Source organism: Amblyomma mixtum, chromosome 2 (genome assembly GCF_055824585.1).
Source record: "Amblyomma mixtum isolate Tamu chromosome 2, ASM5582458v1, whole genome shotgun sequence".
NCBI classification, from domain to species: Eukaryota; Metazoa; Arthropoda; class Arachnida; order Ixodida; family Ixodidae; genus Amblyomma; species Amblyomma mixtum.
The window spans coordinates 253,674,803-253,685,991 of NC_143013.1; the positions used below are offsets into that span (position 1 = coordinate 253,674,803).

Below are 11,189 nucleotides of genomic sequence, written 5' to 3' on the forward strand. Positions count from 1 at the left end.
CCCAAACCGTGCGGAAAGTGTCAGCCACATCCCCACACAACGCACGCGCCATCAAAGGATGTATTGAAATGTTTAAGCACCGCCGGGCACAGTACAGTGTTAGTGAGAATTTTGATGAGGAGGCGCTGGTCAGCGCGATCCAGTCCCCTACAAGGGGCCAGGTAGCGCCGGTGCTCCTTGTAGTCGTCGGTGATGTGTTTCAATGTAAGGGCCAGATTGTCTGATTGAGAAAGCAGTCGTATGACGGCCAAGCAACGGAGTCGAAAAGGCTTTGGTTACAGCGAGTTTCATATACCAGAGACACCCAGGAAAGAAACAAATGGGGTCGCATACTGGTCACCTTTGGTGTTCCCTTTTGTGCGTTCGCTGTGCAGTGACAACAAAGAACGAAGCCGAGTTGGGCTGCGCTTGTACCAATGCATCCATTGTTAATTCACCGCAGTCCACCATAATCTACACCCCTAATTCAGTACAATCGCCAAAATTCAAAGTAATTCAGTCTTAATGCACATTAAGAAGGCAAAATATATCTATAGTCCATCACTATCCACCGTAATCATACTTATTCCTTCGCGCAGCAACTTAATCAAATGTACTCGACTCTTTATACAACCTAATCCAGCTTAATCATCCGTAATCAACCTTAATTCAACGCAACCCACCCGTAATCTAGCACAATCCACCAAAATACAAATTCATCCACACTACTGCAACTTAATACAATTCTTAATCCACCATTCTACAGCTATCCAATTCAATACACCCTACTCTGGGTTACTGCGACCTACTTAAATGTTTAGATTTATTGGGGTTTAACGTCCCAAAGCGACTCAGCCTATGAGGGACGCCGTAGTGAAGGTCTCCGGAAATTTCGTCACCTGGGGTTCTTTAACGTGCACTGACACCGCACAGTACACGGGCCTCTAGAATTTCTCCTCCAAAGAAATTCGACTGCCGCGGCCGCGGTCCAACCCAGGTCTTTCTGGTCAGCAGCCGAGCAAAACCACTGAGCTACCGCGGCGGGTCTAATTCAATGCAATGCCCTTTTATTCCTCCAGAATCCACCTCCTACTGCAGCTTAGAATAAACTAATCCACTGTGAGCGAACTTATTCTACAATTACAACCTAATTCAATATAATCGACCTTAACTCAACTTCAACATACTCTACTCCTGAGCCAAAATCTTAACCGCAATATGCTAGAATACATCACAGTCCAACGTAATAGGATAGGATAGGAAAACTTTTAATGTCCAACAGACAGAGGGTAGCCAGAGGGCTACCCGCCTAGACGACGGCCGAAAGGTCTTGACTCTCGGCGGTGGCTTCGGCCAGTCGGACGAGTTGTAACTGAGTCGCCGGGTCGGAGCTCAGTAGTAAGGTCTCCCGTTGATCTTTCGTGTTTATACCTCGTCCCTCCCGGGGGGCATGAGGACATTCCCATAGTATGTGGTCCAAGGTGGCCCTAAGTTCGCAGTTTTCGCATTTGTCTGAAAATTGCCCTGGGTGCTAAAGACTCCAGAGGGCCGGGTATGGAAAGGTGTTAGTTTGTAACCGGCGCCAGTTGATGGCTTGGTATCTGGACAAGGGTCTATCCGCTGGAGGAAGTCTAGCTCTTTGAAAACGAGAGTGCTGTGTAGTTTCTCTGTATGTCACCATGCGATCCTTGTCTGTAAAGACCACCTCGCTCGGGTCCGCCCGGAAGGAAAAGCTTCGGGCGAACTCGTGGGCCGTCTCATTACCAAGCAGGGATGCATGTGCTGGTGTCCAGACTAGTGAAATTTTCCGGTCTATTTCATGAGGGCTTAGAATTGTATTCGTCAGAGGGTAGACGCGGCCCCTGCTGAAATTTAGTATGGCAACTTTGGAGTCACTGATGATGTACCTCGCTTTTGTGCCTACACAAGCCAGTGCTATAGCAGCTTCCTCTGGGTTACCCGAGATTATTAAGGCACTTATTTTGAGGAGTTGTTTATTATCGACGACCGCGACGGTCATCGTGTTCCTACCATACTCAGCGGCATCCACGTAGACCACGAACTCGTTTTTGCAGGAGCGGAAGCGTTTCTCTAGTGCCTCTGCCGTCCTGTCCGTCTTTCTGTGTGTTTTTTTGTAGAATTTAGCGTTGTTTTTACTTTCCTGAACACAATGTCACACCAACTAGCCCAACAAAAGGTACTGTTAAACGAACTCTGCCCGTTTGGCCCGGCGCACTAAGTGATGAATAGGATGCATATTCCTGGGTAATGAGGGTACAATTATATCGTCCTGAATTTCTCCGAGCATGTCAACTTTGGCGGTTGTTCTGTTATCTCGGCTCAGATTGAGTTTTTCTAGAATGGCCCTGCCGTTTGGGGTCCCGGCTAAGCGTTCGATTTGGGACGTTCTCACTGTCAGTAATTTCTTCCAGGCTATTATGCATGCTTAGCTCTAGGAGGCGGTGTGTGGATGTACGGATGGGCAGTCCTGCAGCTTGTTTCGTGCACCACCTGATAATTCCATCTATCTTTCCCTTTTCTGAAACTTTAAGATCAAGGAAGGGGGCAGCATACGAGATACGGCTATTTATACGAACACCTGTACCAGCCGCATGACATTCTGCTCTTTCTTGCCGTGTCTCCTGTTGGCAATCCGCTGTATGAGTCGTATCGTTTGTTGCGCGCAGTTCTTCATCTTAGTTATTGCATCACCGTTGTACCCGTTGCTTTGTATAATAATGCCTAGAATTCTGATTTTTTCAACATGAGGAATCTCCGCCCCTTGCGCTTGTAATTTGATGTTAGGGATGATACTAGTTTTTCTTTGATGCAGAGGTCGATAAAAAAGAAGTTCAGACTTCTGCGGTGAGCATATATTTTTATGATTATTATTATTATTTTTTTATTTATTTATTTATTTATTTATTTATTTATTTATTTATTTATTTATTTATTTATTTATTTATTTCATCCTCTCCCTGCCCTTCTTGTGGTAGACTCCCCCGGTGTTCCTCTCCCTTGTGCTTTCCTTTTGCCTTTACTACGTACAGGTGAATACTAACCTTTACCTCCCGATCCCCCAGTGTGGGTATTTGCCATTCTGTCAAAGGCTACAACAACAGCAACAACATTGCAAGCCCCTACGGCTGACATAGTTTTCGACCTCATTTATGGCCTTCTGTAGCGTACGTTCGATGTGCGCGTCGTGTCCACGGGTCATCCACATGGTGATGTCGTCCGCATACATGCAGAAGTTCAAGCCATCTATCCCCTCCAGCCCCTTCGGGAGCCGTATCATGGCCACGTTGAAGAGAAGAGGGGAAAGTACCGAACCCTGTGCAACGTAATGGGCCGTCTGGCGTGGGCACCGCGTCGTTCGTACCATCGCCGTACGCAAATCCGTCTGGGCCGCCGCGGTGGCTCAGCGGTTAGGGCGCTCGGCTGCTGACCCGAAAGACGCGGGTTCGATCAGTGCCGCGTCGGTCGAAATTCGATGGAGGCGAATTTATAGAGGCCCGTGTACTGTGCGGTGTCATGAAGAACCTAGGTGGTCGTAATTTCCGGAGCCCAACTAGACGGCGTCCCTTAAGTCGCTTCGGGACGTTAAACACCACAAATCAATCAACCACGAAGCCGTCCTTCTTTGTAAGAGAGAGAGAAAACTTTATTTACAAAGGAATTCGGGGCACGCCCCAGGGTCCCCGCACGACCCCACTTCACTCAAGTGTTTATGTTCCTGAGGTCCATAACACTGGCAGCACGGCCGGTGGCGATGGTCTGCACGGCCGGGTCCTCCGAGTGCAGCAGGGTCTCCCAGTCCTCCCAGGTCTTGAGGTTCTCTAGGTCCCGCGGGGGAGGGTCCGCCGGGCAGAGGGAAAGGATGTGGAGGGAAGAAGCGAAGGGTTCTGGGCATAGGGCGCAAGCAGGAGTGGGGAAGGAGGGATGATAGTGGGTTAGGGTAAGGGGCGAGGGGAGAGTATGTGTTTGTAATCTGCGCCAGAGTGTTGCGTGTCTGTTATCTAGGGAGGGGTGGGGCGGGGGGTAGAGCTGGCGAGAGGCTCTGTATGCCTGGGTCAGCTCACTGAATGAGTGCATGCGATCCTTAGTGAATCCCCGATCCGAGGCCACCTGAGCCCGGTTTAAAGAACCTCGGGCTAAAAGGTTGGCGGCCTCGTTTCCGGGATTCCCGGAGTGCGCAGGCACCCATATCAGCTCCACTTGGCGGGGCGGGGGTGCATCGGGCGAGTCCAGTATGCCAAAAGCAGGGACATGAACTCGGCCTCGAGCAAAATTTATAATCGCAGTTTTAGAGTCAGTTAAAATATACCGGGCTTCCGTGCGGGTTATAGCAAGTGCAATGGCGGCTTCCTCTGCAGCCTCTGGGGACGTATCTGGAGGGAGAGGTAGTGTGAGGAGGGTGGATGAAGAGGAGTCCACCGCAGCTGCTGTCGCTTCATCACCCGTGCAGGCAGCGTCCACCCATACGGCGTCCGGCTGGGGGCCGTACGCTCGATGGAGTGCCTTCGCACGGGCTCTGCGGCGCTGCTCATGGTGGGACGGGTGCATATTCCTCGTGAGCGGCCTGATGACTCTCCGCGCCAACTCCGCACCTGGTGCAGACCAAATCACAAACTCCATGCTCCGTAATCTGGATGACCAATCGATCACCCACATTACGAAATACTTCAGCCAGTGCTGGAGGGAGGGTAACCTCCCGCAGTCCTGGCGCCACGCGAAGGTAATATTTATACCAAAACCCAACAAACCACTCACCATTCAAAACCTTCGCCCGATTTCGCTAACCTCATGCCTCGGGAAGCTCCTCGAGCATGTTGTGTTAGCGAGACTCACAAGTCACATGGCGGATAACCTTCTTTGTAACAAAGCTCAGGCTTTCGCCTAATTTAGTAAAAGGGAAGTTTACTGAACAGTGCAAACAAACAAAACATTGCATATAAACTCATGGCTGAGGGCAAAACAAATGTATACAATGTGGGTGGCCACCCAGAAACACCACGACCTTATTTTAACACACCGTACATATCACAAATTACAGCATATAGTGCATAAAACGAGCAGTGAGCAAAGAAGAATCAGTCTCCCGAGGCCAAATATGCGCGGGGGGGGGGCAAGGATCTTTCTCAGGGTAATTTGCCCTGACAAAATTATACACCAACATAATCGAACAAAACAGCATAGTCGGTAAAAAGGAAAGGGGGGGGGAGTTGGCCTGGCTAATACCGCAGCGTCGGTCGGCATAGCCAGCCGACCTTCATGCACGACAAAGAAGCGTGTCTGCCACCGTCGCAGAAACCGCGCCTCCCCATCCGCTGCAAGTCTTTCAGACAGTTATTTCCAGATGAGGATAGCCTTCGCCGGTTGACGCCGGGCTTCGGCCAGACAGCGGCGACACCAAATACTCACGTAAGAGAAATTTATTGGACCCTCGATCAAAAAAGGTCCCAACACGTACTCTGAAAAGCCTCGTATTGTTAAGCTGTTACAGGTATGTGCGGCGGGCTACCAGGTCCTCTTGCTTGGCCTAAATGCTAGTGATGACGAGTGCTGAATCAATACCAGTTTTTCTTGCGCTACTATGGTTCAATTTCAACAGAGTTGAGTAGACTGGGCTTCCTTTTTGTTCCGCACCAATTTTGTAGTCAATCCTAATAAAGGTACAAATAATTACCTTCGACAACAGAAGTTTGTAACGAGAATGGAATGGCGCCGTAGCTATCACGTTTAGAGTACACCTCAATCGCATGGCGAAAAATGAAAATTGGTTTTTGAGTAAAGTAAATGGCGGACTATCTCACGTAGCAAGGGAAAGGAAGGGAGTGAAAGAAGAAACGAAGAGGTACCGTATAGTGAACGTGCGCTAACATGACACAGATCACGGGCCTGCGAAAGCTTCGCTACGCTACCCGAAAGACGCGGGTTCAATCCCGGCCGAGACGGCCGAATTTCGATAGAGGCGAAATTCTAGAGGCCCGTGTACTGTGCAATGTCAGTGCACGTTAAAGAACCCTACGCGGTCGAAATTTCCGCAGCCGTTCACTGCGGCGTCCCTCATAGCCTGAGTCGCTTTGGGACGTTAAACCTCAATAAGCCAACCAACCACTCAGGGACGAGAACATCCCGCTCCTCTCGCTCGCAACGCCTCCCACTGCTGACAACCTCGCCAAATTCTTGCATAGACCTCGTCTTTAAGAACCAGGCATTGGTGCAGCAAGTCGAGCATATATCCATCTATATCTCCGACCACAAAGCTTCCTTCATGACAACCAAGAACTGTTAGTGGAGTGTTTCTTGAAAAGGGAATATGCGTGAAAAATAAGTTCTCTGTAACTGTACATACATGTCTTGCTCGTATTCTTTGCCTCAATCTATCGAAAAGCTGAAACAGCTGATGATTGAGTGGTGGTGGTGGTGGTGGTGAAAAACTTTAATCAAAGAGAGCTTGAGGGTTAAAAAAAAAATAACCCTGCTGCATGGTCGGTATCCTTAGTCCGGGACACCGCATGACGAGGCCCCGTCTCGCGCCCGCTTGACCAGAGCCCTTTGGGACTCCAGTGTGGAGCAGTTGAGGAGGGCAGTCTCCCATGCCTCTCGGGTGGGGGTGGGGGACGGGGGAAGGTGAGGATTCTGAGTACATGCCCACACCATGTGAAAGATATCGCAGATCTCTCCACAGTGCGGGCAGCGCCCATCTGTGTTCGGATCGAAGTGTTTTGCTATTGCAGGACAGAGAAGGGTTCCTGTCTGCAGGCGCCGCAGAGTTCGCTCCTCCGCCTTACTCAGCCCCTTGGCAGGTGCCGGGTAGAGACGGTGGCTGTCGCAATAATAAATTAGGATTTCGCGGAACCGCAGAAGCGGTTTATGAGCTTCTGAGCCATGAGAGCTAGGATGAGGAGCCCGGTGTGTGAGTGCTCGGGCGGCCGCATCAGCGGCCTGATTGCCTCGTAGACCCTGGTGGCCAGGAGCCCAGATCACTTTTGTGCGAGTTGGATCGGCGAGAGCGCGTCTTAGAATTTGCGAGGCCAGAGATGATATTTCGCCAGCAAGATAATGTTCACAGGCCCGGCGAGAGTCTGTGATAACTGTTTTCGATTTTGGATCGGCGGCAGCGAGAGCTATTGCGACTTGGTTGCGACTGAGAGAAGGATGAAAAGGAAAGTGCACGGGCCTGCCGACTGGCTCGAGCCGAGCCACCGCCGCTGCCACGTGCAGATAGAAGAGAGTTGAAAGATAAGAGGAAAGAGAAAAAGAGGGAGTAAAGACGCGCTGCAACACGCTGTCGTGTTCCACTCCAAAAGGCGAAGCTTAAGCGTCATTAATTAGCAGTTATTAGTACTTGGCCATTAATCAGTAATTAGTCATTAATTGCCAATTTGTCATTACTTAGTAATTAGTACTTAACTATGTGTGATGTTCTCCAGTGGTGACGTCACCAGTGCCACAGAGGCAGTCAGCCTCTGTGGCTCTGTAGCCCAAGAGTGGTGCGGAAAACGCTTTCGCCTTTACGTACTTCACACAGTCAAAGTGCCCCCTATGACGCCACCGCCGCGACGATTGCTGTGCCGTTGCTTCCGCAATTCTACTCGGGATGGACATTGGTCAAACCACAGCCAATTATCTTGCGTTTAACATGCGCACACTTTTCATAGCAAATATTTTTTTCGGAAAAATTTCTCGCGCATGAAATATTACACTATAACGGCTTCCGTTTTCGCAAATGTTTCACTGCTACCGTCTGCTGTCGCGGATTCGCGCCCCAAGTTCGTGCATAGGCTATGCTTTGTGCCGTGAGGAACTTCCCCGAGCCCTCACTTTGCATTCAGGCACTAGCTTCCACGGGCTGAGTGCCGATTCTCACTCGGCGCCGCGCTTACATTTTGCGAATAAAAGCATCAATTAGGAAGAGGAAGCATGTCCTTCCAGTAATTAGGTGACGGCCGAGTGTATGCGGACAACTGAAACATGTGGGTATTTGCGTAAGTTAATTCATGAAGTGGAAGTATTAAGGCGAAAGCCTTTAATGCCTCATCGTTGTCGACAGAAGGTTGTCAACAGAAGCTTGTCAGCAGAGGTGTCACGCTTTTCGGTTTGTCGAAATGGTTATGACGGCAGAGTGCACGGATTCGAAGTAATGAGGTCACCCCAGAAATAAAAAAAATTAACAGAAATAAGCAGATGACAAAATAAAAAGGAGAAAAGAAATAAGAACAAAATAAAAAAATTAGAAAACAAAAACAAATAAAAATTTCAGAATAGAAAGAAAAATATCAGAAAATTAAAAAATAGAAATAAATAAAACATTAAAAATTAAAAAGAGCAAAATAAAAAATAATGAAATAAATGCCAAACAGTGCGCCAGGAAAGGCTTTCGCCTTGCAGCACTTTAGAGAGCCAAAGTGCCCACTGAATTTTTTCCCTGCACGCATTGCGAGGCCACCGCCCGACTTGGAAATAAAACAAAACCAAGCCTCGACGAGTACGGTCAGCGTAAGTTGCGCTTGACGAAGCAGTACTTTGCACTTCAAAAACGGGCGCCGTAGTGGAAATAATCCCGACCACCTGGGAATCTTTCACGTGCACTCGCGTCGCACAGCACACGGGTGTCTTTTGAGTTTCGCCTCCATCTAGCGCGGCAGCCGTGGCTGAAGTTCGAACCCGGGTACTCCGGAGGGGTGGATTAAAAAGTGACGACAGTTGCATCCCCTCGTGGCGCAACCATTAGGATGGGACGAAGGAAGGAGTGAAACAAGGAGGAGCCCGAAGCCATATCGCTGCCATGGTGTTAATAAGTGCGAACGTTGCTGGCGCCACCTGCTTCTGGTAGAGAAAAACACGTCCCTGCGAAAACGCTTAGCTCCTTTCGGGGATCTCGGAGCCTCCTGCGGAGAGTTTTTCCTCCTTGGCTACAGATGCCGCCACTGCCTTTTGCGCGGCGGAACTCGGCTTTCTCGGTCCGCGACAACACCGTAGGTTGGTTGGTTTATGGGGTTTAACGTCTCAAAGCGACTCGGGCTATGAGAGACGTCGTAGTGGAGGGCTCCGGAAATTTCGACCACCTGGGGTTCTTTAGCGTGCACTGACATTGCACACTACACGAGCCTCTGGAACTTCTTCTCCAAAGAAATTCAACCGCCGCGGCCGGGATCGAACCCGCGTCTTTCGGGTCAGCAGCCGAGCACCATAACCACTGAGCCACCGCGGCGGCAACACCGTAGGTAGCTGTATGCTACAACTAAGCTAGCTGTTGATGTATCATACATATTTACATTCCAAAGCAATGCTATCGGCAACGAGGCACATGGTTGTGGAGAGCTCCAACTAATTTCGACTTCTGGGAGCTCAAAAAGGGAAGGGGAATACTAAGCCAGGCTAGACTAATAACGCAGGGTTCCCTGACAGCAATTATGTAATTTTTACCGAAACAACGCGCTTCTAACGCGATGGGGTTAAGTAGTCTGCGTCGGAGAAAAGTCGGCGTCGTTGACCGTGACCGAGAAATCCACGAAAAATCTCCAGAGAAGCAACCTGGGTGGGTCACCTGGATCACGTGACCTTGTGGCGTCATGACAACCTGCCCACTAGATTGTGAGCCAACTGCCCACTGTGGCAGGGGGCAGTTCAGTTAATAATTGGTCGCAACAGGTCGCTCGCGAATAGCAACTTGGGCCGCACAAGCCCCACCACGGTGACTGCACCTGCCATCGCAGTGCACTGGCGAATCCGCTTATCCGTTGCACCACTGCGTCAGGCGTGGTATGAGGACTCCCGGGGATCTGCGGCTGCGAGTGACGTATTTATGAGCGAATGTTATTTCGCCGTCTTGACGAACAATTACCGTTGAAATAAGCGAAAAGCAGCCCGTCGAGCTTAGCCGACTATGCGAAGGGTCTCGTAATCATAACAGCGCAAAACAGAGAGTTTCAGCCGGTGAGATGAAGGTGAGGCAGGATTAGCGCGCAAAAATTTGTGAGGGCGAGGGTGAGGGAGGGCAGAGGTGGTGAGGCGAAGATGAGGAAGAAAAATATGCACGGTTGGGGGTGCCTGGGGAGCACCAGATTGCAGAACAGGCGTCAACGCAGGTACGACGACAAAATCAATACAGATGAACAAAAAATGTTGTCTAACGACAGGGGTACAAGCGCCTCCTTTAGGCGCCGTTTTGTTTGACCCACAACTTGTACGATCTTCCTTTTGCCATAGGATGTTCACCAGAGGCTTCTCCGACCTGCCCCCCCAACCTCCCCCCCCCCCCCCCCCCCTTCCCACGCTGCCACCACACGGGCGGCTGGTCAACCTGGACGCGGTCGACAGGGGCTGTACACGCTGCAGCATGGTGGCGACCGCTTCAAAGAGCAGTGTGCATGGCAGCTTGGCATCGAAACCCGGAACCCTGGTGATTTGCTGCTCATAAATGCTCATAAGAGAGCCAGGTCTTTCTCTGGCAGTCCTTCGCCAAAAGAACAGGGATTGTTTCGTCGCTTCTGGGCTCTCATTTCTTCACCGTTTCTTTTAGAGCGCAGCTCTTAGGCGCCCTGTTATGGATTCCGCGTTGTAGTCGCCTTAGTAGGGGTAACACGTCACCTGCCAGCCGGGGCAGGTAGTAGCACAGCGAAGCGATAGCGGCTACGGAGAGAGCCGCAAGTGGTTCGGCGTACCGCAGAACTAGGTTTCGTGAAGAGCTGCGCTCAAAATTCGCACTACCGACTATCGTAATCGTCGATCAATTTTTTTTTATTCAAGCGGAGGGCAAAAGAGCTGTGCACAGAAAATAAAGTTATGAACAATGCACCCAATAGCGAGAAAAGAGAGAGAGAGAAATGGACGGAAAGGCAGGGAGGTTAACCAGGCGATGCCCAGTAGGCTACCCTACACTTGGGGAGGGGAACAAAGGGGAAAAAAGGAAAAAGAGCGGCAATGAAATGAGTTTCGCAGAGAATCAGCTAGGCCTCACCGATATTTTCATCCATAAGCTTCCCCTAAGTATCACCTGTGAAAGATGCACTGCCATGAACACTACTGTGCGACAAAAAAGCCAACTTAACGTCAGAAGGAAGTCGCGTATGTAGCAAGCTCTAATGCGGATGGCCTGAAGGTATTTATTTATTTATTTATTTATTTGATTCTTTGTTTTTTGTTTACTTTTTTCCTATTTATTTATTTATTTTAACCCTCAGGGCCTGCAGGCATTGCAG

General features: G+C 49.9%; 1 pseudogene; it reads right to left on the reverse strand.

The window, feature by feature from the left end:
* Window positions 1–1,234: 1,234 nt before the first annotated feature.
* LOC149363544 (uncharacterized) lies at window positions 1,235–2,532 on the reverse strand (annotated as a pseudogene).
* Between the last annotated feature and the right edge of the window lie 8,657 nt (window positions 2,533–11,189).